At 38.9% G+C, this 25,783-nt stretch overlaps 1 long non-coding RNA gene across 3 annotated transcripts in view; it reads right to left on the bottom strand.

The window, feature by feature from the left end:
• Positions 1-25,783, bottom strand: part of LOC145459390 (uncharacterized) — a 117,628-nt gene that overhangs the window by 62,922 nt on the left and 28,923 nt on the right. The gene's annotated exons all lie outside the window — the stretch shown is intronic.

Below are 25,783 nucleotides of genomic sequence, written 5' to 3'. Positions count from 1 at the left end.
GCTGATGAATGCATAACAACTATGGCTACCTGGGGCTATTTAAAATACGGACTTTTGTGTATGTTTTGATATATCACGGATTATTATCAAAATCTACGGACTGTTCAAAATGTTGAATAACGATGCAACAAGGTTTATATGAATCTTTTTTGTTTGTTAAAACCAATAGTGAAATTAGGACGAGGTTGATGACATCATAAACTAGAAAACACATCACCAAGTTAAATGGCCGAGTGATGCGATGAGGAAGTTAGCTGAATTTAAATACCGGAAGCCTGGACATATGGCCAGATGTTGATCGTCACACATTAGATATAGGATAATACGTTAGTCGCCGTCATTATTTTATTAGCGCGGATCTAGACATAGGAAGGTAATTCTTTTTGGATTCGAGAATAGGATAGTGTTAGGGGATATTAGAAGTTTAAAGTCGAAACTTCAAATAATAATGTAATGCTATTAAATGAACCACGTGTTTTGACAGTAGAAGCATCATGCGAGCGAGATCAATTGTATTAATTGTAAAGATGTTGTTGACCAGTGTCAGAATGTCGTAATAAGTGGAAGATTTGAAACTGAGATTATTTCGGAAATGAATAGAACATGTCTGTATAGTACGAGGAGCTCATCATTATGGATTAGGAGTATCCAAATATTACTATAAATGATATTTACCAAAAGTGTATGGTTGTAGTCAGCAGTCTTGACGCATTGTATATTAAAGTTCGAATGTAATTTTGTTAGAAAAAATCCACGTTGAGCTGAGATATCGAAATAACATAATGCTTGCAAACCGAGGTATTAGGCTCTGTTTTATGGTGTTTATATGTGACCCTTTTAAAGCAATAGTGTGAATTTGTGTCAAGCAATAGTGGCCACTCGTCCTGTATCATTATTCGCAATTTGTAAACAATTATGAATCGTATATTCGCCTATATGGTGAAGTACTAATTTTAATGTATAGCCTGTAATGCATTGTATTTCGTATTTCTTGACTTACTTATTTTGCACTCCAAAGATTAAATTGGAGATGAGGCACGGTAATTGAAAAGTGTATGGCGTAATTTCAGTGGCGGCTCGTCCTATAGGGCAACTGGGGCATTGCCCCACCTATAATTCTGTTCAATAACAATTCTTTACCATTTATAGACGCACACCAATCTATATATACTGAAATCACAGCGAAAATCGTATTCTTCTTGTCCTTTCGCTTGTAAATGCCCATATATAGCGAAGTCTCTGCGAAAATCGAATTCTCTTCTGTGTTTTCGCTTTGCGAATGCCTAGCCGGGGCGTGCCCCGGTAGCGCTCATAACAAGCTTTCACTGTCTATTCTCTCAAAGCCGCGCACAATAAAGAAACGGTGATTTACTCTCTCCTATTCATAAAATTACCGAGCAACCGGGGCACAATAGCTCTGTGCCCCTAAGGTGTGATGTAACAATCGTATCTATAGCTGAACTCGGTTACCGTCATATGCGTTTAGTCGACCTTTGCTGGTATAGGTCGATTTTGATGGTGTTTCACACCATGAAAACTCTTGAAACTTGGTATGTCATGTCGTCATGGTGGTATTTAACACTGCCCCAAGTTTCAGGGTCTCTACTTAAAGTTTGGGATAGTAATTCCGTTTCCGAAGTTGAGTGTGTGCTGATCCGTCATGTATCGCAAACATATTTTACTCAAAAGCCGGTGCGGTATCCATTGATTTTGACGATGTTCAATACTGAGATCGGTTATGACATTTGGCACGGTAAGTCTTAATGTTAGTATCGAACGCTGTGCCAAGTTTTAAGTTTGTCGCTGAACTGTGTTAGTGGTAATTTCGTTTCCTAATTCGAGTGAGAGCTGACTCGTCATTTATCGCTAACAGATTATACGCAAAGCCGGTATTGGTCTCTATTGATTTTAACGATGCTCCTTACCTAGATCCGTCATAAGCTTTTGCACGGTATGTCTTGATTTTAGTATCGAATGCTGTGCCAAGTCTCAAGGTTGACACTCAATGATTAGGGCAGTAATTTCGTTATCATGGTCGAGTATGGTAGAGATGTGCTGCGATCTGACACTTTAGCCTACAACGCATTGCGGATTTCACGCAAAAGCCTGTGTATCTGCGGTAACGTTAACTGAGATGATGATATCATTCTCAGTTTGCATTCAAATATTTACTTTGATATTATATTCTCCAATGCCAATTTCACCGTGAAATTGTGGCCTTCAAGCCATTTGCTTACAACCCCCTGTCAAGCGCGATAGCTATTTCGTTTTCGATGGCGGCTAACAGCTGATCACTTGATCAGCCTATTCCTCAGTAAATTTTACGCAAAATTCGGTGTTGGTCTGTTCGCATTAATTTTGACAGTGTACCACACCGAAAAGGGCCATGAGGCCACTTCTCGATGATGTCATGTAACAGTGTACTAAGTTTAAGGCTTTCATCCACGTATTTATTCGGTAATATATTTTCCAAAGGCGAATTCGCCGCAGACCTATAGACAGTAATAAAGCCGTATGTGTCGTGTTACAGTCTCCAGTTTCAAGGCCAAAATCTCCTATGCTGTACCGAGACCGAATTTCCGAGGCTGTTATCCTTAGTTCTTCAGAATGATGTTTTGATTTCAATATGACAGGCCCAATCTATGAGATAACAATTGCGTATCTGTCCGAACTCGTTGACCTTTCCAATTTGGCTTACGCTATCTCTCGAGTTATAGTCATTTCCATTTCTGCAGATAATTAGTCAGGTCTAGTGCGAACATGAACATTGAACAGTGTTGAATCTTTGTTCCGTACGCCGTTTACGCAGTTACCACTAGGGTTAGGACTTCGGGATCAAATTTGAAATCCCGGGATCGGCATTCCCGGGATTTTCGCTCCTCAATCCAGGGATTTCCCGGGATTAGAAAAGTAGTAAAATACACATAAAAGTTACACAAATAACATTTAGTCCTGGTGACATTGAATTGACGCAAAACATAAGAGCATCAAGAATATCATCGTTTAGATCAGGGGTCCCAAACTCCTATTTGCTCGCGGGCCAATTTCATAGTTTTTGATGACGCGGCGGGCAGCAGAATCAAATAGTGGTATAATATGTATTTCCCAGTACGCCTTTTTTGTCGGACCTTGCAGATTGGCATTCCATACACATTGTGAAAATGTAATACACTATTGTAATATTCACGGTTGCCACGAAAAAGTCATATTTTTCAATATTTTTTAAAAATATTGTTGTGCTTGGCATAATTTGGCGACATAAGGGGTTATGTAGACAGTTAGAAACCATGCGAGACGACAAATGCATCGTGTCATCGTAAAAGCTGTCGCGTTATAATTTAGAAGCTAGTGGACGTTTGATGTGTGATAGCGATTCAGGTTTTTGGAGTGGTTTCAGAATGAAATTTCGAGTTCTCAAATCCGATATCTGAAATTTTCGAGTTTAATATTGTCGAACGCTTGATAAGTCAAAACGCCGACGTGGGCCGCAAAAACAGTTCTGGCGGGCCGCGTGTTTGAGGCCACTGTTCTAGACAATTAGCCGAGTTTGTGACACTGCTTTATTACCAAAATAAGCAATATGGCGCTACATAAGCCTTGGTAGATGCTGTTCACAAATCCCGGGATTTCATCGGGACCAATCCCGGGATCGGGATTGCTTCAAATCCCGGGATCCCGGGATCGGGATTTCCCGGGGTCCCAACGCTATTAGTTACCACACTTCAAGTCTTAAGTTACTTGTTTACGTTGGAAAACGCCATTGTGACGTCATCTTGATAAAAAGTCGCTTGCAGCCCTTGCCCCACCACCCGATATTGTCACGAGCCGCCACTGCGTAATTTAATGTTTGAACTGTAAATTCTTGTGTGCTTTAACATCCGTAATATACCAATATAGGAACATGCATGTCTTTAAGAATGAGGACGACATATAACTGTTGGCGATAGCCGTATAGATTATGAATTCCTGTTTATGTATTCTGTACAGCTTTCGTTGAAGTTGAAATTAACTGGCACGGCGGCCCATAAGACGCCTTTCATCACACATGTGTCGTTGTCAAACAACAGAGGTGTGATTACCCACCAATAATCATTATAAGGAAACATTATCTAATATTCTCTGGAAATAGTGTCAATATTGTAGCCCAGAAAATAATTACGACAGAGTGTATAGGCTATAGGGTCGTAGGCAGATAACTATTCTTGAAGAAGGTCATTAACAAAATTAGGTGATCGTTTTGGTCATCTAACTACCCATAGGTAGGTGATTAGTGAAAACCACCCTACATACAACCCAAATCTGACACGCTCGTTATGCGTAACAAAGGTGTCTGAAGCGAATGCGAAGGATTAGCGTATGGAGGCTAATCCCGGTTTATCTGTAATTGTTATGTACAATACATGCAAATATTAAGTTGCTTTATAATGATGGCTCCGCCATTTTTGGTGTCTGCGAATTTTTACAGTGAAAAGGCGTTTCAGTGAATTGACGATACTGTATGTATTATATATTATGCGTCATATTATATCCACATATTGCGTCACCCTAGAAAAACGGTTAATAAAGTCAAGCCCAATCCTATAGAAGTAAAGTGATTACATATATATGTGTAAGTATTTATTGCATTTTTGTATATTGAAAATTGTGTTATTTTCTGTGAATTATTTAGTATGCGTTATAACTAGTCCACGCACCAGCGACTAGGACCCCTACACTTGAGTGAGGTTAGACGGTTATAAAACCAAGACAAGTTGCTTGTGAGAACCGTCATAAAACTAGATAAGTACCCTAGATTATACAAATACACAAAAAATCTTGATCAGCCTTAAACGATAATATGAAGATGTAACAAGCCCTTCACCAGAATGCTTTGGCCCTGGGTCAATAGAATACATGAACTAGAGTATAGGACAGTGGTTCTCAACCTTTTTCGCCTCGCGGACCGGTAAAATTTCAAAAAAGGTCTGGCGGACCGGTGAACTGTCAATATTGAAATGAAGCCAAAATGTAAAGCATGCAACCGTTTTTTGCAATTATGTGATGCTAGCGAGTGACATTTAGAGGGTTTTCATCGTATTTATTTATATTCATGATGGCATCCATGTGATTTTATGGTATAGTGCATGAGTATGCTGAGTCGAGGTAAAATTGCCTTGTCCAGATAAACGTGCTACCGCCGAGAGTCGTTTACAGTCTTTCGCGCCGAAGGCCGTGGGTTTAAACGGCCACGCCAACTCCAAAAATATTCTTCTCTTTGACTATAGCAAGAGAAGAAGCGTATCGGAGTCGAACCAAGCACCTTGTCGTGCTACCTTGTTGATTCCCCACTGCCACCAGACGCAGGCCACTCTGGCAACTACGAATACCATGCCTGCCGCAAGAAAACACATTACAGCAGCTATAGCGGCTATCCGCAAATCCGGGCCGAAAAAGCACTTCGTCAGCCGACCCCAAAAAACGTTGGTCTTGGGGCCCCCGCATGGCGATAAGCCAAACTTCCGGGGGCTTCGCCCCAAGACCCTACACTTAGATGGATGTTTTCACCTGTACTTGTGATCACATCCATTCTACTCAGCATAAGCAGAGAGTTTACGTAGCTTATCGCGACAATAGCGAAAAATAAACGAATCGAAAACCAATGATCAAACTTCGCTGTTTTGCGATGAGGGAGCTCGTATCTGTTCTGTATTTGTCGCTCGCATGTCGTCAAATGAAACGTCTTGAACTTTAAGTCAAATCGAACATGTTTCAAGGCTTAATGTTACCTCACGAAATTTTGAATCAGTTTAATATTAGACGTTTTATTTCTTTTATCAAAGGACAAGCCTTCAACATTGCATCTTGAAATTAAAGTATAAAATTTTAATATACCTCGTGGACCGGCAGGAATGTCGTCGCGGACCGGCACCGGTCCGCGGACCGGCGGTTGAGAACCACTGGTATAGGATACGTGGAATTGCTGTTGAAATATGGTCTTAATCGCATATGTGTTGAATTGCACGATTTTAGAAAACTTTAGTAACAGTTGGATGCATTTTATGAATGTATTGTTGCTATGGTAACATCACTAGTTGAGTGTGACGTCTTATTGGAGTATTTGGTTGTATTAAGGTACGTTATCAGGCTAAATATGATACAGACACTAACTTAAACTGGACCTTGAGGTCGCTGGAAGCTCAAGACACTGCGAAGGCTGCACCACCTGCAACAGTGATTCACCAAATTGAATTACAAGCAAAAGAACCAGGCAAAACACAATATCTTCCTACTAACAAGATTGAAGGCAAGATAATTTCTATTAACACATATGGAGGCACCCACTTTGGACTTGTAATTCAAGGCGCCTGGTAATCATTGTTGCTTCTGGAAGATTCGTCTTCAGAAGAGAGTGGACTTTCACATATTTCTGAAGAGTGGGGAGGTGAGCGGTAATCAATCATGAAGTTATTTTGGCTACGAAAACGTAAAGAGGACACTCGCACTCGCGAAACCACTCAACAACGGCAGTTAACAACTCGGGCTAATGAATGTCAGGTGACAGCACGTGTCCAGCATCAAGCAAAATTCGTGAAAAAGGTGACGTCTATTCTACACAAGACGGCAAAACTATTCAAAAAAGCCAGAAGAGACGTCAAACAAGCGAGAACTTATTTGACCACAGTCCGGAAAGTGAGTACCAAAAATACTGCCGATTCGCTTGAACCAGTCTTAAGGAGCCAAGCAAAATCTGGAGTTGCCAGGAGTGAAATCACAGACCGGGTTTCAAATCTGTTGGAGATGCCGACGCCGGCAAAAGTCGAACCAGTAACACCTCTTCCGAAGTGTGGGTCCCTTCAGTCGTCGCCCGGAGTCACAGAAGATATGAAGTTGGAATCTGGAAATCACCCGACACCACGGTCAATGACAGAAAGAGTGTCGCTCAATGCGAACGCAAATCATCACATTGTACAGGGGACTTTCTTAACGCCCCTCGATCAAGAGAAGGTACCACAGGTAGTATTACCTTCTCAGCGTCCAAAAATGATCGATAAAAAACAATTTATTACTGCGGAAGAAACAATATTGATATCACCCAGTAATAGGCTGATTATTTGGTGCATGATAGCTGTTTTCCTATACATGTTACATGTCGATACAGTTGCTGATGGTATTTTAGAAAATGTCGTAGGCCTACATTGTCCACTGCTGATGCCCATGAAGTCGATATAAAGGCGCATCAACAATTATTATCTTCAATTCTATTTAGTTTGCCCGGATAACTTGATTAGATAGAGGAAATAAATTTTACGCCGGTCAAAGTATAGTCAGCGTTGATACTCAAGTAGAAGTAGAGACAACGTTGTATATGTCTGCATGTATAAAAAAAAACTATTTGAGTAGTACTCTGGAATAGTAGACTATTTCCCGATTGGACAGCTATGATTTGACTAAGCTACAAAATTGAAGTTTTGGCAGATAATTATCCGATCGTAAGTAGTATAGTAGATCGGTCGCACGCGGCTATGGGGTTCTTATGGGCGGGGTGGCGAGCTAACGAGAAACCGGGGGTGGCGAACTAACGTTTTCGTCTTATGGCGGGGGTGGCGAACTAACGTTTTCGTCTTATGGCGGGGGTGGCGAGCTAACGTTTTCGTCTTATGGCGGGGGTGGTGAGGTGCCATTGTGTCTTATGGCGGGGGTGGTGATTCGCCTTTTCGGGTATAGGCCGCGGTCGTGATTCGCTGTGAAAACTCGGGTCGTGACTCGCCTTTTTTGCTATAGGCGGTGGCGGTGATTCGCCTGTTATGTATTCTTACGGGTTCTGTGGTGATTTACCATGTGTTCTTATGGGTGCGGTCGTGATTCGTACTTTCAGGCGTCTCTCGCGCGGTGTTGAATATGTACGAGTCACCAACAATAACCGCGCGGACGGAAACGTGGTTTGTTGTGAGGATTAAGCAGTGCGTGCGACCTATATTTCGAATGACCTGCGCGCTGAATTGTTTCCGTGCAGTTGTGTGCTACTATCGATTATTACACTAGACCGGTCAGTGTGAAATAGTTTGATTGTAAATTATGATATATGATGTCGTAGTTTAGTCGTGTCAAATGACCGATCGTGTTCTCTTTCCTCGCTATTGATTGCTACCTGAATAATACTTTCGGCTTATTCACACCGCTGTTTCGCACCTACAGAATAGTCTGCTGTTCACAGTCACAACTTCATCGCGATAGCACAATTTTCACACCTCGATCAGTAGAACAACACCGCACTAACCCAGTTGTCGAATCACATAGGTCATACATTTTACGCGAAATGAAATATTGTATTGTGGTATACAAATATGCAAACTATTCTTTCAATTCAACAAGTCTAGTTAACGAATCGATTTTCAAGCTAGCGACACAGTTTCTAACACGAGTGAGTTGATATTTCTTCCCGGGTACGAGCGAGGCTTTGTTCCATTGATCCAAAACCACCTCGCCAGTATCATCCTTCAATGTAAAACTGTATAATTTCAACTCCTTTCCGGCGCCAGAATTGACCATCTTCTCCTCTCGAGAAACACAAGTAGCGGCGATCGAGACGTATTCATCTTTATTTCCGTATACCGATTCACAGGTCAATAATGGGTATTCTTCAGTCGTATGTCTCGATTTTCCATGTAGAGTTACTGACGAAGCCCGACCAAGTAATACAGCAGGTTTTCCAGTAAATTTATCAATTTGAACCCAACCGGATTTGACCATGAGTTTTTTTTCGTTTGGTGAATGCTTTCTCAATGTTCCCGAACAAATCACGATTGAAACACGTGAAAGATATCTCCTCGTTATTGCCATCGATGAATATACCTTTGAGATATTGGCTAACGCCACCTCTTTTGGGTGATGAGACGAATTTGACGCCGACGTGAAAATTTGAAGTTGCTCCGACTTGCATAGTGTTGACGCTGTTCGATGTCATATCGTTTGATAAAGTGGGAGTCATCAGTGTAACTCACTACACAAATCAAGTTGAATCGTATTTGAATGTATTGATTCGACCCAACTCAAATCCTATTAACGCGATCTGTTGAATCGAACGTAACCTGAATATTACTGACGCCAACATTCACCCTCATCGGATCATTCACACATTCCACGCCGCTGTTTTAACACTTATAGAATCAATACCAACTATCTCTGACCCGATAATATTCAATCATTTTGGTAATTTGCCAACTTTAAATCCATTCGCGGGATGTACTAAAGGTAAATCCAAATAATCCAGAATGAAATATTTGGACTTTGACATTGTGTGAATTGAAATAGGATTGACAAACATGACTACCAACTTTGATCCAGCCACATTTCAAGATTATACTTTGAAACAAGTAATGTAACATTACAACTCTATTCACAATCCTGCTTTCCGTTTGTCAAAGAGATATTTTAACATCTTACCATACTCAAAAGAATTATTCACAACATTAACAATTGTTAAAAATCTAGTTTCCCTTACTTGATTATATCATTACAACTCACAAATTTGAATTAATTCATCCTGGTTGTATTCGTATGCTCTATCTTTTTATTCAATTGTAAAGGTTGTTACTATTCTGAAGACAAAGTATTTACTAATCGGCGCATATACGATTTGACTTGGACATATTATATTTTGAGTATACGAGATTTGAATGTCTGAACAATAACTGAGAATTAACTTATCACAAATAAATCCGTATATTACAGCGTAAAAGATATTGGGGTGTCAGCAACTCTGTACGATCGTAGTTACAACCACATTAACTAATCTACCCAGGCAACTCGTCATGATCATTCCTGAAATCAACACAAACACGACCACTGACTTGAGTTAACCGCGAAACACCATCAAGTTTTAAATCCGCTTGCAGCTGACGGATTATTCGAATGCATCGATGGGGAATATTATTGAACTCGTCGGTATTGTTACTTCAACAAATTACACCGACTGCGAAAGTTAATATCGAATGGTAAGACTTGATCACATATTTGTTGATCACAGACATGACGAAAAAAAAAACATTACAGAGATTTTATAAACTAGTCATATTACTCTACACATCCATCAATATCAAAATGCGAGTCATCCAATTTTTCTACTAAAGTAACATTGCACTTTCGGATTCGAATTCGGTATAGTCATACAAATTGTATTAAATCCAACATCAAAACAAAAGGAATTTTTTTTAGTTTATTGAAATCAAATCATTCGTCTTCGACTTGTGCTTTTATAGATTACCCGCGACAATTCGTTTCGAGTGAGTTGTAACCAAAGTCAAGATATCTTTGTGTCCACAGATATGGAAGATGAATATAGCTAACACAATCACGAATCGACGTTTCAGAGTATTTCACGGGTGTATTAAACTTGTTAGTGTCACCTATCTAAAAGTACGCACGCGTTCGATTTCCATACCGACTGTTGCGATGTTTAGGATTCACTTACAATAACCACGGGTGAGGATTTAACATCAATGTCGTTACTGTCGGAATTTGCGACAGAGAATTGAAACATATGCACTTTACAGAGTGTGAAAATATCACTTTGAGTATCGAGTACCGTTCGAAGCTAGCGATCAATTCTTAATCATTTCAGTAACTCCCCATTGTGCGTGCTAAATGTAAAATATCGCGAGGTTATACACTCTAAGACTTTGATTATTGTAAAAGTAAATTGTGATATGTTTGTTAGATGCATCCAATTCAACTAGAAGTGTCTAGTATCCAACAGTCGTAATATCAAAAAAGTACTTGCTACGCTGTAATCCACTTAACGTGTTTTGTATTGTTGTTCATTTGTAGTATTGATTGTTTTTGAACCCTCAAATAATAATTCCCGACATGAAACTAAGCCGCCGAAAGTCGTTACCATCACAAAGAAACAATTTGCACGATGTTTACTAAATGTATCCTATAGTTAGGTGTACTGGAATTATTTGTAAAACACACACACACACACACACACACGATCAGAGAAATTGGAAATTTTTCCGTTGTCATTCGCTAAAGTAAATGTCATCACAATACTCTGTCACTAAAAGACGTTACTTGGACGTGCTTGAATTCTAGACATAGTTCTGATTTACCCAACACAAGACCCAAGGACAACCCTAGTTTCAGCCGAACACAGATATCCAAAATATCACACACTTCGCTATTCCTAAAGCACAAACACACGATACAAAATAATACTTGTTGTGTTGTTGCGGCATCATCACTCAACAATATCACCCTCAATACAAATGATGTTTATGTGTAACATGCTATTGATTTGAACCACACCCACCTGACGGAAGAGGATTTACTCAATCTTTACAAAATGGATATTGACCAACATCACATCACCGGATTGTATCTGTTTCGCTGGATACGAGTTATGTTAGTTTAACAGTAAACAAATTTCACCCTCTTGGATTATGAACTCAATGCGTTAGCAGTCATTCAATATTTTGTTTGTGTCAACTAGTTACTTTGTATGTTACCCCACAACTCTTACAAAAGTACGAAGGATATTAACATCGCACTAAGCAATTAACTTTACTCGATATTCTCGCATTACGAAACTAAAGAATGGTTGGTTAGACTCTACAAACTGTTTCGATATCACAAGACCTTTATTGTCTGAATGGGTGTTCATGTATCTTAATAATCAAATAGTTCAACACAGAACTAGTACTAACAGAAACATCAGAGTTGTTAACACAAAAGTTTGTATATGTGCACAGTATGCGAATACCATGTGTAAGTCCAGCACAATTGCGGTGTCCATCCGAGTTTAGTTAACACAAATTTATTACAACGGAGTCACGTAAACTTTCGTGAAAGAAAAGCATACTCACTTCCAGAGGGTTATGTCAACACCATAGCAGTTCCCCAACAACAAAGTACATATGTTTCTAGCCACGGTCCTTACATCTTTCACATAGATCAATCTACTTTGCTAACGAAAAGTGCTGAGTCATCACATGATCGCTCTCACAACAAAACAGCTAGTAGATATTATCATTCAAAATATTCCTAACCCTTTACACACCAGTAACAAATCATACAACGAATATGTTTTGTGGGTCGAATTGTTGTTCAGTGTCAAGTCTACCTGTTGAAACATACATTAAACAGCGCAATCCAATTAAAACCACGAATCTATTTTCATTTCGTCACATACAGAAAAATAAATTTTCTTTCTCCAACACATACTTGTAACCAATCGCTTTCATTAAACACAAAACACCATAATAGTATTTACTTTCTACAACATAGACATTCCGATGTAGTCAAGAAATATTTTTATTAATCAAAATCATCGATTTCTGTTCACGGCGTTAGTGTGTGCATGTCATACCTGTGGGCCCCGTATTAAAATGGACACGACACGACTGACTGTAAGGAGATAGAAGTCTATCACATCGATTTACATGTAGTCTTCGCTACGGTTTCAAAAAAACGAATCATCTCTTTTGCATTGATCTAGACCGAGCAAGTTAGTTAATGGCCATGATTGTGTTTGTCATATGCGAATGATAGGGTTACTGTCAAATCTACATACAACAATCTTCTGACGATCATAATAGCAATTTCATTTTCCGCCCCTTCATAATTGTACAACTCGGTAACTACGTTTAACAAGACCAATCACACTACCGGCGTTGAACACAAGATACCTACCCAAGTAAAAATATCATTCTGGTTTGGACAACTGACGTTTACCTGTGTAAAATTATCATTTTCACTTGGAGGTCCACCGTTACCTAACTAAAATACCATTGTCCTTTGGAGATTTATCGTTTACCCAGTGTAACAATCCCCTTTTCACTTGGAAATATATTTTTGGCCTGAATAACAAACCCCTTTTCACTTGGAAATCTATTTTTGCCCTGGGTAACAAACCTTTTTCACTTGGAAATATATTTTTTCTCTGGGTAACAAACCTTTTTCACTTGCAAATATATTTTTTTCCTGGGTAACACACCTTTTTCACTTGGAAATATATTTTTTCTCTTGGTAATAAACCTTTTTCACTTGGAAATATATTTTTTCTCTGAGTAACAAACCTTTTTCACTTGGAAATATATTTTTTCTCTGGTTAACAAACCTTTTTCACTTGGAAATATATTTTTTCTCTGGGTAACAAACCTTTTTCACTTGGAAATAAATTTTTTCCCCGGGTAACAAACCTTTTTCCCTGAGCAACAAACCTTTTTCACTTGCAAATATATTTTTTCCTGGGTTACAAACCTTTTTCACTTGGTGATCCGTCGTTTACCTGAGTAAAAATATCATTTTCCTTTGGGGATCTGGCGTTTACCCAGTGTAACAATACATTTTCTCTTGGTCATCTAGCTTTTCCTAGAGTAACAAAACCATTTTCATTTTGAAATCTGACAAACACACCTGACAATTTGGTATTTGTTGTATTGACGATAGTTTGAAATAGATTACAACGAACAGCGACGGAAATATACACGGACTACCGGTTTCAGAGTATACCCCCTTCAGTCGTATCACATCAATATCATCGGTTACCCACATACAATATCCTCTTGTACACCGAAATGCATGTTTTGGAAAATTGGACAATAGACTTCGATAGTTCTGTGATGTCCGGGTTCGTGCTTTGGATTTTCCAGAGTCAAAATGTCTGAATAAAACACCTCCTCGACGATGGTTGGTATGTGGATAACGGGGTTCGGAAGACGGTTGGATTTATGTCACCCATCGCGATTACAATTCCAGGTTGAGTTTTCCCCCGCATGTTTACTATATTGTGTCTTTATTGGTCAATGTATGTCTCGACATTCAGTTTGAAATCGGAAACCCTGATAAAGTATGTAACCGGATCCGGATATCAACTCTGAATCGATAAACCAATGAACAATATTCAAAGTAAACATGTTACATTCCACGAAAAAATACCATCCAGACATACGTCGCGCTTGTTTGCCCACAACAGTATACGCGTAAATGGAGGTGTGTGACATTGCATGCAATGTGTTGGTATACAAACATCGGGGGATAGGCCTTCGATCCACAGACATTATCATAGCCGGTAATTTTGATGCAGATCGAATGTCACCCGATAACAATACCAATAAGCCACATTGCAATGACTCTGAGTCAATCTGAAGCATGACATACAGACACACATACATGGAACCGTAACATGGGTTATTCGCACGACGGTGAAAGTGAACTATACAGCATATACAAATAGAGCGTTCACAGTCAAATATGCGAACCATGCACAATCATATACCCAGATTTTTGTTGGATACGTACGAAACCAATAAATCGATACATTTCTGTTCCTTCTACATCAATAATACAAGCGTCATTCCAATGCATCGCTCGAATGTGAGGTTCATCGGGTGTAAAATCCATGTCAAATAACACCAAAGTGTGCTTTCCGTGTTTTATTATTTCCACCGACGCTTCTTGTCTGTGTCGTAACACTATGGTGCCGGGAGTTGAAAAACGATGGATTGTGAAACGGATTGACATGACCAACTGAATCGACGTCAATAGACTTGTGACGATGTCGTTTCAAAATGCTCCGATATGACGAGTCCAACCCCGATCTCTTGTGGTGACGACCGTTTCGAAATGTCACCGGACGAGCTAGACCCTTACGAAAGTGTGTTTTATGATTGCGTGTGAAATCACGAGGTAGTGTTCTATTGTGGTGTACGATTGCCGTCTTCATTCCACAGAAACATACCTTATTGGATCACAATATCAGTCCGGCATTTGCACGATATTTATCCGGAGTCGTTATGTGGGAGTAGCGACATCCATGGATCGTGACTGAAAGACTGATCGCAATCATTTCGAGCACCGTACTTCGATAGTTCACCTAGAACAAACGCTGTAGTCTCAGCAGAAAACTTCGGTGTCGACAACACGATGGATATTGACCGATGTATCCAATTGATCTGGGTGGTCCGTCTACAGATAGGGTCATGACTATCTTGTAATGTTACAACACGATAACACCATCGAATAAATCAGTGAACAGTGTCGAAATATCGATGTAATAGCGCAGACTCAGAGTCATTGCAATGTGGCTTATTGGTATTGTTATCGGGTGACATTCGATCTGCATCAAAATTACCGGCTATGATAATGTCTGTGGATCGAAGGCCTATCCCCCGATGTTTGTATACCAACACATTGCATGCAATGTCACACACCTCCATTTACGCGTATACTGTTGTGGGCAAACAAGCGCGACGTATGTCTGGATGGTATTTTTTCGTGGAATGTAACATGTTTACTTTGAATATTGTTCATTGGTTTATCGATTCAGAGTTGATATCCGGATCCGGTTACATACTTTATCAGGGTTTCCGATTTCAAACTGAATGTCGAGACATACATTGACCAATAAAGACACAATATAGTAAACATGCGGGGGAAAACTCAACCTGGAATTGTAATCGCGATGGGTGACATAAATCCAACCGTCTTCCGAACCCCGTTATCCACATACCAACCATCGTCGAGGAGGTGTTTTATTCAGACATTTTGACTCTGGAAAATCCAAAGCACGAACCCGGACATCACAGAACTATCGAAGTCTATTGTCCAATTTTCCAAAACATGCATTTCGGTGTACAAGAGGATATTGTATGTGGGTAACCGATGATATTGATGTGATACGACTGAAGGGGGTATACTCTGAAACCGGTAGTCCGTGTATATTTCCGTCGCTGTTCGTTGTAATCTATTTCAAACTATCGTCAATACAACAAATACCAAATTGTCAGGTGTGTTTGTCAGATTTCAAAATGAAAATGGTTTTGTTACTCTAGGAAAAGCTAGATGACCAAGAGAAAATGTATTGTTACACTGGGTAAACGCCAGATCCCCAAAGGAAAATGATATTTTTACTCAGGTAAACGACGGATCACCAAGTGAAAAAGGTTTGTAACCCAGGAAAAAATATATTTGCAAGTGAAAAAGGTTTGTTGCTCAGGGAAAAAGGTTTGTTACCCGGGGAAAAAATTTATTTCCAAGTGAAAAAGGTTTGTTAACCAGAGAAAAAATATATTTCCAAGTGAAAAAGGTTTGTTACTCAGAGAAAAAATATATTTCCAAGTGAAAAAGGTTTATTACCAAGAGAAAAAATATATTTCCAAGTGAAAAAGGTGTGTTACCCAGGAAAAAAATATATTTGCAAGGGAAAAAGGTTTGTTACCCAGAGAAAAAATATATTTCCAAGTGAAAAAGGTTTGTTACCCAGGGCAAAAATAGATTTCCAAGTGAAAAGGGGTTTGTTATTCAGGCCAAAAATATATTTCCAAGTGAAAGGGGGATTGTTACACTGGGTAAACGATAAATCTCCAAAGGACAATGGTATTTTAGTTAGGTAACGGTGGACCTCCAAGTGAAAATGATAATTTTACACAGGTAAACGTCAGTTGTCCAAACCAGAATGATATTTTTACTTGGGTAGGTATCTTGTGTTCAACGCCGGTAGTGTGATTGGTCTTGTTAAACGTAGTTACCGAGTTGTACAATTATGAAGGGGCGGAAAATGAAATTGCTATTATGATCGTCAGAAGATTGTTGTATGTAGATTTGACAGTAACCCTATCATTCGCATATGACAAACACAATCATGGCCATTAACTAACTTGCTCGGTCTAGATCAATGCAAAAGAGATGATTCGTTTTTTTGAAACCGTAGCGAAGACTACATGTAAATCGATGTGATAGACTTCTATCTCCTTACAGTCAGTCGTGTCGTGTCCATTTTAATACGGGGCCCACAGGTATGACATGCACACACTAACGCCGTGAACAGAAATCGATGATTTTGATTAATAAAAATATTTCTTGACTACATCGGAATGTCTATGTTGTAGAAAGTAAATACTATTATGGTGTTTTGTGTTTAATGAAAGCGATTGGTTACAAGTATGTGTTGGAGAAAGAAAATTTATTTTTCTGTATGTGACGAAATGAAAATAGATTCGTGGTTTTAATTGGATTGCGCTGTTTAATGTATGTTTCAACAGGTAGACTTGACACTGAACAACAATTCGACCCACAAAACATATTCGTTGTATGATTTGTTACTGGTGTGTAAAGGGTTAGGAATATTTTGAATGATAATATCTACTAGCTGTTTTGTTGTGAGAGCGATCATGTGATGACTCAGCACTTTTCGTTAGCAAAGTAGATTGATCTATGTGAAAGATGTAAGGACCGTGGCTAGAAACATATGTACTTTGTTGTTGGGGAACTGCTATGGTGTTGACATAACCCTCTGGAAGTGAGTATGCTTTTCTTTCACGAAAGTTTACGTGACTCCGTTGTAATAAATTTGTGTTAACTAAACTCGGATGGACACCGCAATTGTGCTGGACTTACACATGGTATTCGCATACTGTGCACATATACAAACTTTTGTGTTAACAACTCTGATGTTTCTGTTAGTACTAGTTCTGTGTTGAACTATTTGATTATTAAGATACATGAACACCCATTCAGACAATAAAGGTCTTGTGATATCGAAACAGTTTGTAGAGTCTAACCAACCATTCTTTAGTTTCGTAATGCGAGAATATCGAGTAAAGTTAATTGCTTAGTGCGATGTTAATATCCTTCGTACTTTTGTAAGAGTTGTGGGGTAACATACAAAGTAACTAGTTGACACAAACAAAATATTGAATGACTGCTAACGCATTGAGTTCATAATCCAAGAGGGTGAAATTTGTTTACTGTTAAACTAACATAACTCGTATCCAGCGAAACAGATACAATCCGGTGATGTGATGTTGGTCAATATCCATTTTGTAAAGATTGAGTAAATCCTCTTCCGTCAGGTGGGTGTGGTTCAAATCAATAGCATGTTACACATAAACATCATTTGTATTGAGGGTGATATTGTTGAGTGATGATGCCGCAACAACACAACAAGTATTATTTTGTATCGTGTGTTTGTGCTTTAGGAATAGCGAAGTGTGTGATATTTTGGATATCTGTGTTCGGCTGAAACTAGGGTTGTCCTTGGGTCTTGTGTTGGGTAAATCAGAACTATGTCTAGAATTCAAGCACGTCCAAGTAACGTCTTTTAGTGACAGAGTATTGTGATGACATTTACTTTAGCGAATGACAACGGAAAAATTTCCAATTTCTCTGATCGTGTGTGTGTGTGTGTGTGTGTGTTTTACAAATAATTCCAGTACACCTAACTATAGGATACATTTAGTAAACATCGTGCAAATTGTTTCTTTGTGATGGTAACGACTTTCGGCGGCTTAGTTTCATGTCGGGAATTATTATTTGAGGGTTCAAAAACAATCAATACTACAAATGAACAACAATACAAAACACGTTAAGTGGATTACAGCGTAGCAAGTACTTTTTTGATATTACGACTGTTGGATACTAGACACTTCTAGTTGAATTGGATGCATCTAACAAACATATCACAATTTACTTTTACAATAATCAAAGTCTTAGAGTGTATAACCTCGCGATATTTTACATTTAGCACGCACAATGGGGAGTTACTGAAATGATTAAGAATTGATCGCTAGCTTCGAACGGTACTCGATACTCAAAGTGATATTTTCACACTCTGTAAAGTGCATATGTTTCAATTCTCTGTCGCAAATTCCGACAGTAACGACATTGATGTTAAATCCTCACCCGTGGTTATTGTACGTGAATCCTAAACATCGCAACAGTCGGTATGGAAATCGAACGCGTGCGTACTTTTAGATAGGTGACACTAACAAGTTTAATACACCCGTGAAATACTCTGAAACGTCGATTCGTGATTGTGTTAGCTATATTCATCTTCCATATCTGTGGACACAAAGATATCTTGACTTTGGTTACAACTCACTCGAAACGAATTGTCGCGGGTAATCTAGAAAAGCACAAGTCGAAGACGAATGATTTGATTTCAATAAACTAAAAAAAATTCCTTTTGTTTTGATGTTGGATTTAATACAATTTGTATGACTATACCGAATTCGAATCCGAAAGTGCAATGTTACTTTAGTAGAAAAATTGGATGACTCGCATTTTGATATTGATGGATGTGTAGAGTAATATGACTAGTTTATAAAATCTCGGTAATGTTTTTTTTTTCGTCATGTCTGTGATCAACAAATATGTGATCAAGTCTTACCATTCGATATTAACTTTCGCAGTCGGTGTAATTTGTTGAAGTAACAATACCGACGAGTTCAATAATATTCCCCATCGATGCATTCGAATAATCCGTCAGCTGCAAGCGGATTTAAAACTTGATGGTGTTTCGCGGTTAACTCAAGTCAGTGGTCGTGTTTGTGTTGATTTCAGGAATGATCATGACGAGTTGCCTGGGTAGATTAGTTAATGTGGTTGTAACTACGATCGTACAGAGTTGCTGACACCCCAATATCTTTTACGCTGTAATATACGGATTTATTTGTGATAAGTTAATTCTCAGTTATTGTTCAGACATTCAAATCTCGTATACTCAAAATATAATATGTCCAAGTCAAATCGTATATGCGCCGATTAGTAAATACTTTGTCTTCAGAATAGTAACAACCTTTACAATTGAATAAAAAGATAGAGCATACGAATACAACCAGGATGAATTAATTCAAATTTGTGAGTTGTAATGATATAATCAAGTAAGGGAAACTAGATTTTTAACAATTGTTAATGTTGTGAATAATTCTTTTGAGTATGGTAAGATGTTAAAATATCTCTTTGACAAACGGAAAGCAGGATTGTGAATAGAGTTGTAATGTTACATTACTTGTTTCAAAGTATAATCTTGAAATGTGGCTGGATCAAAGTTGGTAGTCATGTTTGTCAATCCTATTTCAATTCACACAATGTCAAAGTCCAAATATTTCATTCTGGATTATTTGGATTTACCTTTAGTACATCCCGCGAATGGATTTAAAGTTGGCAAATTACCAAAATGATTGAATATTATCGGGTCAGAGATAGTTGGTATTGATTCTATAAGTGTTAAAACAGCGGCGTGGAATGTGTGAATGATCCGATGAGGGTGAATGTTGGCGTCAGTAATATTCAGGTTACGTTCGATTCAACAGATCGCGTTAATAGGATTTGAGTTGGGTCGAATCAATACATTCAAATACGATTCAACTTGATTTGTGTAGTGAGTTACACTGATGACTCCCACTTTATCAAACGATATGACATCGAACAGCGTCAACACTATGCAAGTCGGAGCAACTTCAAATTTTCACGTCGGCGTCAAATTCGTCTCATCACCCAAAAGAGGTGGCGTTAGCCAATATCTCAAAGGTATATTCATCGATGGCAATAACGAGGAGATATCTTTCACGTGTTTCAATCGTGATTTGTTCGGGAACATTGAGAAAGCATTCACCAAACGAAAAAAAACTCATGGTCAAATCCGGTTGGGTTCAAATTGATAAATTTACTGGAAAACCTGCTGTATTACTTGGTCGGGCTTCGTCAGTAACTCTACATGGAAAATCGAGACATACGACTGAAGAATACCCATTATTGACCTGTGAATCGGTATACGGAAATAAAGATGAATACGTCTCGATCGCCGCTACTTGTGTTTCTCGAGAGGAGAAGATGGTCAATTCTGGCGCCGGAAAGGAGTTGAAATTATACAGTTTTACATTGAAGGATGATACTGGCGAGGTGGTTTTGGATCAATGGAACAAAGCCTCGCTCGTACCCGGGAAGAAATATCAACTCACTCGTGTTAGAAACTGTGTCGCTAGCTTGAAAATCGATTCGTTAACTAGACTTGTTGAATTGAAAGAATAGTTTGCATATTTGTATACCACAATACAATATTTCATTTCGCGTAAAATGTATGACCTATGTGATTCGACAACTGGGTTAGTGCGGTGTTGTTCTACTGATCGAGGTGTGAAAATTGTGCTATCGCGATGAAGTTGTGACTGTGAACAGCAGACTATTCTGTAGGTGCGAAACAGCGGTGTGAATAAGCCGAAAGTATTATTCAGGTAGCAATCAATAGCGAGGAAAGAGAACACGATCGGTCATTTGACACGACTAAACTACGACATCATATATCATAATTTACAATCAAACTATTTCACACTGACCGGTCTAGTGTAATAATCGATAGTAGCACACAACTGCACGGAAACAATTCAGCGCGCAGGTCATTCGAAATATAGGTCGCACGCACTGCTTAATCCTCACAACAAACCACGTTTCCGTCCGCGCGGTTATTGTTGGTGACTCGTACATATTCAACACCGCGCGAGAGACGCCTGAAAGTACGAATCACGACCGCACCCATAAGAACACATGGTAAATCACCACAGAACCCGTAAGAATACATAACAGGCGAATCACCGCCACCGCCTATAGCAAAAAAGGCGAGTCACGACCCGAGTTTTCACAGCGAATCACGACCGCGGCCTATACCCGAAAAGGCGAATCACCACCCCCGCCATAAGACACAATGGCACCTCACCACCCCCGCCATAAGACGAAAACGTTAGCTCGCCACCCCCGCCATAAGACGAAAACGTTAGTTCGCCACCCCCGCCATAAGACGAAAACGTTAGTTCGCCACCCCCGGTTTCTCGTTAGCTCGCCACCCCGCCCATAAGAACCCCATAGCCGCGTGCGACCGATCTACTATACTACTATCGTAGAGGAAATTAGCTTTATACGCGGGTATTTGGCTACATCGACAATATTAGGTATAGGTGGATCGTCACTGGTAGAGTCATTGATATATATAGAAATTGATGGGGTTTCAATTCCTTTTGCGTGTGGTAATGTCCCGTTAAATATTATTGGATATCATTGGATAGAGAAGGTTATACCGCTGCCTTCAATTGATACGACGTTAAAGAGCCCGTCAATTGCAAGTCACGAGCTGGCTCAGTCCGAAATAGGTGTTTCGTGTTCATTGTCGACACATGCCGTAATAGAATATGATGGTGAAGGGCGGGAAATAAAAACTTTGGCCAAACAAGGAGATAACGTGAAAAACAGCAATCGCGAGGCTGTTTCGAATGTTAGGTCGTTAGAAATTGTAAAGTCGCACCCGTGCCAATTTAATAGTGACAGCGCCGTTAGGATATGCGCTGAAAATAGTGATGAAGTGCAGGCACGGAATATGGTCACATTGGGTGTAAAATGTGAGTGCGACGGGTCGAAAAGTTTTAGGACGCCAGATCTTTTCGATCCCATAGGCCTTGAAGTGGATGTTGACGTGGGCGTGCCGAAACATCAAAAATCTCATAGTGGAGATTTAATATTTGCCTCGTTTGTAACGACAAATAAAAGGCCAAAATATTTCCCGCGAAAGGTATTCGATGGTCCAATAACGGAATATTTGTTGCAAAATGAATCGCATATAGAGGTTAGATTGGAATTGGAAGAACTTCGTAAGCAATCCGTATTGCTGTCAAAAGCGCCCTTCCAACAACCTGATCTTAATGACGACGCCAATACTATTAAACAAATGCGTAGTATATTAGGGAATTATATAAAATAGCCTACCCTTTTAAAAAAGTGGGGGGAGAGTGATGGCCGTCTAGGTAGGTCATGCGATAGGACAAACGTCTGAATAGGATTGCTACGAACGTAATGAGATTCTATATAAAATGATTTGACTCGCAAATGTTTTATACATCCAGACTAAGGGGTGAATTGATAGGAATGTATCGTCGAAAGTATATATTTCGTTCACTACTAAACGTGAAGACAAAACTGGAAATCGACCGAGGGCCGTACTTTTGAAATCGCAAATAATTAATGCTTGAATTGGGATTAGATAGTCAATTCCCGATCCATAAGTGATTTGGCGCTAGGAGTAAATCACAGTGTATTATTAAAATAGATGGGATAAAGTGATTTATTGTATGGTTATATAGTACCGTGTATCCATGTATATAGCGAATAACGCAAAATAGAGTTTCTGAACGTCCTATTATTGTATATAATGGTAAATATGGATTGACTATATGAGTAGCATAATGCCGCAACCTGTTAGTGCATAATTTAGATCTGCAAAGCGAAAATTAGCGCAATTCTGATGCACTGTAGATTGGCTAATATTCGGTGGATTGTTCATCTAAAGTGAGCGAAGCTCTTGTGAAAAAATATCCATATGCTCGGTGATTAACAGTCGGAAATATGAATCATGTGATGCTTCGATCATGCGATCATTTGTATGACGCTGTCGTCATAGGCTAGGCTATAGTGTGCACCATGACAACGGATTTGCGGGCATAAAATGCACATACTCCTAATATCCTTGGCCTTACATTTCTACGAGTTACGTTGCTTCGTGCATTAGTCCCAATAAATCGACATAAGATAAGATACCGTAAGGTACTAATGATCTTAGCTGAATAGCACTGCACCTACATAAGAAGCAATCTGATATTTGCCAGATAACTATGCAGTAATCTACTAGCTGACGGCAACTTCCCGACCAGATCAGTCACAATTCTGCCTTCCAACGTTAACAATGCAAGATCAGCAACCCATGCGCATGCCTGCTAGCAGAGTGAACGGCACGAAAAGAGGTCACGCATCGATAATCATCGAAATGCACCCATTCGAATTAGAGAGAGAGAGAGAGAGAGAGAGAGAGAGAGAGAGTCTTTATTTTCATCAAACCTAGCATCGACCCTATTTTCACTTGTAATTCGCGTTATAGAACTAGAATCCATGCTAAGTTTACAAACGAGACTCAATAAGCAGTGAATATATATGAAAAATGGCTGTCAAACAGAAAATAAAGTTTTCGGCCTAGTAACACGAATTTATCCTGATGATTGTCGCTTACCAATGTGTTACGTTATCTCTGGATCCAGAAAACCTAGCACATGAGAATGAATAACGCCTGATAGGAAATCTTCAGGATGAAATCGATCCTCAAATTCCTCTTTTTTAAGTATTTTAAACATACCTCTAAAACTTAAAAATCAAAACCGTGAAAGAACCCTTCGAAACCATCCCGAAAGGTTCTTTTAAGGTTCTGTGTTTGCTGGGATATTGGTAGCCCTCACAACAGGATTTGTCAGCTCTACGCCAGGCAGCTTTAGCAGGTATGACGAAATGAAGGTGAGAGTGTGCTTGATGTTAAATATCCAATGAGCTGCGATCAGAAGAGCAAGTGCTTCATCAAAACTTTCAATGTTCAATGAGAAGACGATTCCATCCAAGTGCAGGCTCCATTGCGAATTGTAGACCGTCGTTGGTTATGGAGAGATAGAAACCTGAAAGATATATTGCTATGAAATCTTCGGACTTCAGATCATTATGATATCGAGATAGGCTTAGCACACAGGACAATTTATATTACCACTGCACAGGTTCTAAACATGAATTTGTGTCACAAAATGTTGCTCATTTGATTTATGCTTTTAAAAGTATCTTGTCACCAGTCAGTCTGCTGCGATGAAGTATATTTTAATCTCATCCGTTACTTAAGCTATGCGCGACGCCTGTACCAGGTCTACTGAAACTTGCCACTTTCTATTGCTAGAAGTTGTATGGGCATATAAGAAATATGGATTGACTTGATTATGAAACACTGGTTTACCATTATGGTCACTTACAACAGGCCGGTGTTCCTTATTTTTTAATCCGCATTTGCCGACTTGTAGCACGGCCCACTTCTAGGATTCTTGTAAGACACCGCTTACGCGGATAAGATGGCGAGGTAGAAACCAGACTTGTACAAACTACTGAATTTTCAAAATCCGCAACTAGAACTACAACTACTGAATTTTCAAAATCAGTAACTAGAACTACAACTACTGAATTTTCAATATCAGCAACTAACTACAACTACTGAATCTTCAAAATCAGCAACTAGAACTACAACTACTGAATTTTCAAAATCAGCAACTAGAACTACAACTACTGAATTTTCAAAATCAGTAACTAGAACTACAACTACTGAATTTTCAAAATCAGTAACTAGAACTACAACTACTGAATTTTCAATATCAGCAACTAACTACAACTACTGAATCTTCAAAATCAGCAACTAGAACTACAACTACTGAATTTTCAAAATCCGCAACTAGAACTACAACTACTGAATTTTCAAAATCAGCAACTAGAACTACAACTACTGAATTTTCAAAATCAGTAACTAGAACTACAACTACTGAATTTTCAATATCAGCAACTAACTACAACTACTGAATCTTCAAAATCAGCAACTAGGACTACAACTACTGAATTTTCAAAATCAGCAACTAGAACTACAACTACTGAATTTTCAAAATCCGTTACTAGAACTACAACTACTGAATTTTCAAAATCAGTAACTAGAACTACAACTACTGAATTTTCAAAATCAGTAACTAGAACTACAACTACTGAATTTTCAAAATCAGCAACTAGAACTACAACTACTGAATTTTCAAAATCAGTAACTAGAACTACAACTACTGAATTTTCAATATCAGCAACTAACTACAACTACTGAATTTTCAAAATCAGCAACTAGAACTACAACTACTGAATTTTCAAAATCAGTAACTAGAACTACAACTACTGAATTTTCAATATCAGCAACTAACTACAACTATTGAATTTTCAAAATCCGCAACTAGAACTACAACTACTGAATTTTCAAAATCAGCAATTAGAACTACAACTAATCAAAAAAAGCGTTAGCTAGTTGACCATCAACTATCTAACTGTTTAGTTTTAACAATGTATATTATACACCACCTATCTACGAACAGCTTACCTCTCCAATATGAAGAAAATCGTCGTATCCTTCTCCAAACATGGTTGGTATACC

This window comes from Botryllus schlosseri, chromosome 16 (assembly GCF_051294905.1).
Source record: "Botryllus schlosseri isolate E-star chromosome 16, Bs_hap1, whole genome shotgun sequence".
In the NCBI taxonomy this organism is placed as follows: Eukaryota; Metazoa; Chordata; class Ascidiacea; order Stolidobranchia; family Styelidae; genus Botryllus; species Botryllus schlosseri.
Note: the sequence above shows the minus strand (reverse complement) of the source record. Positions and strands in the feature narration are given on the sequence as shown.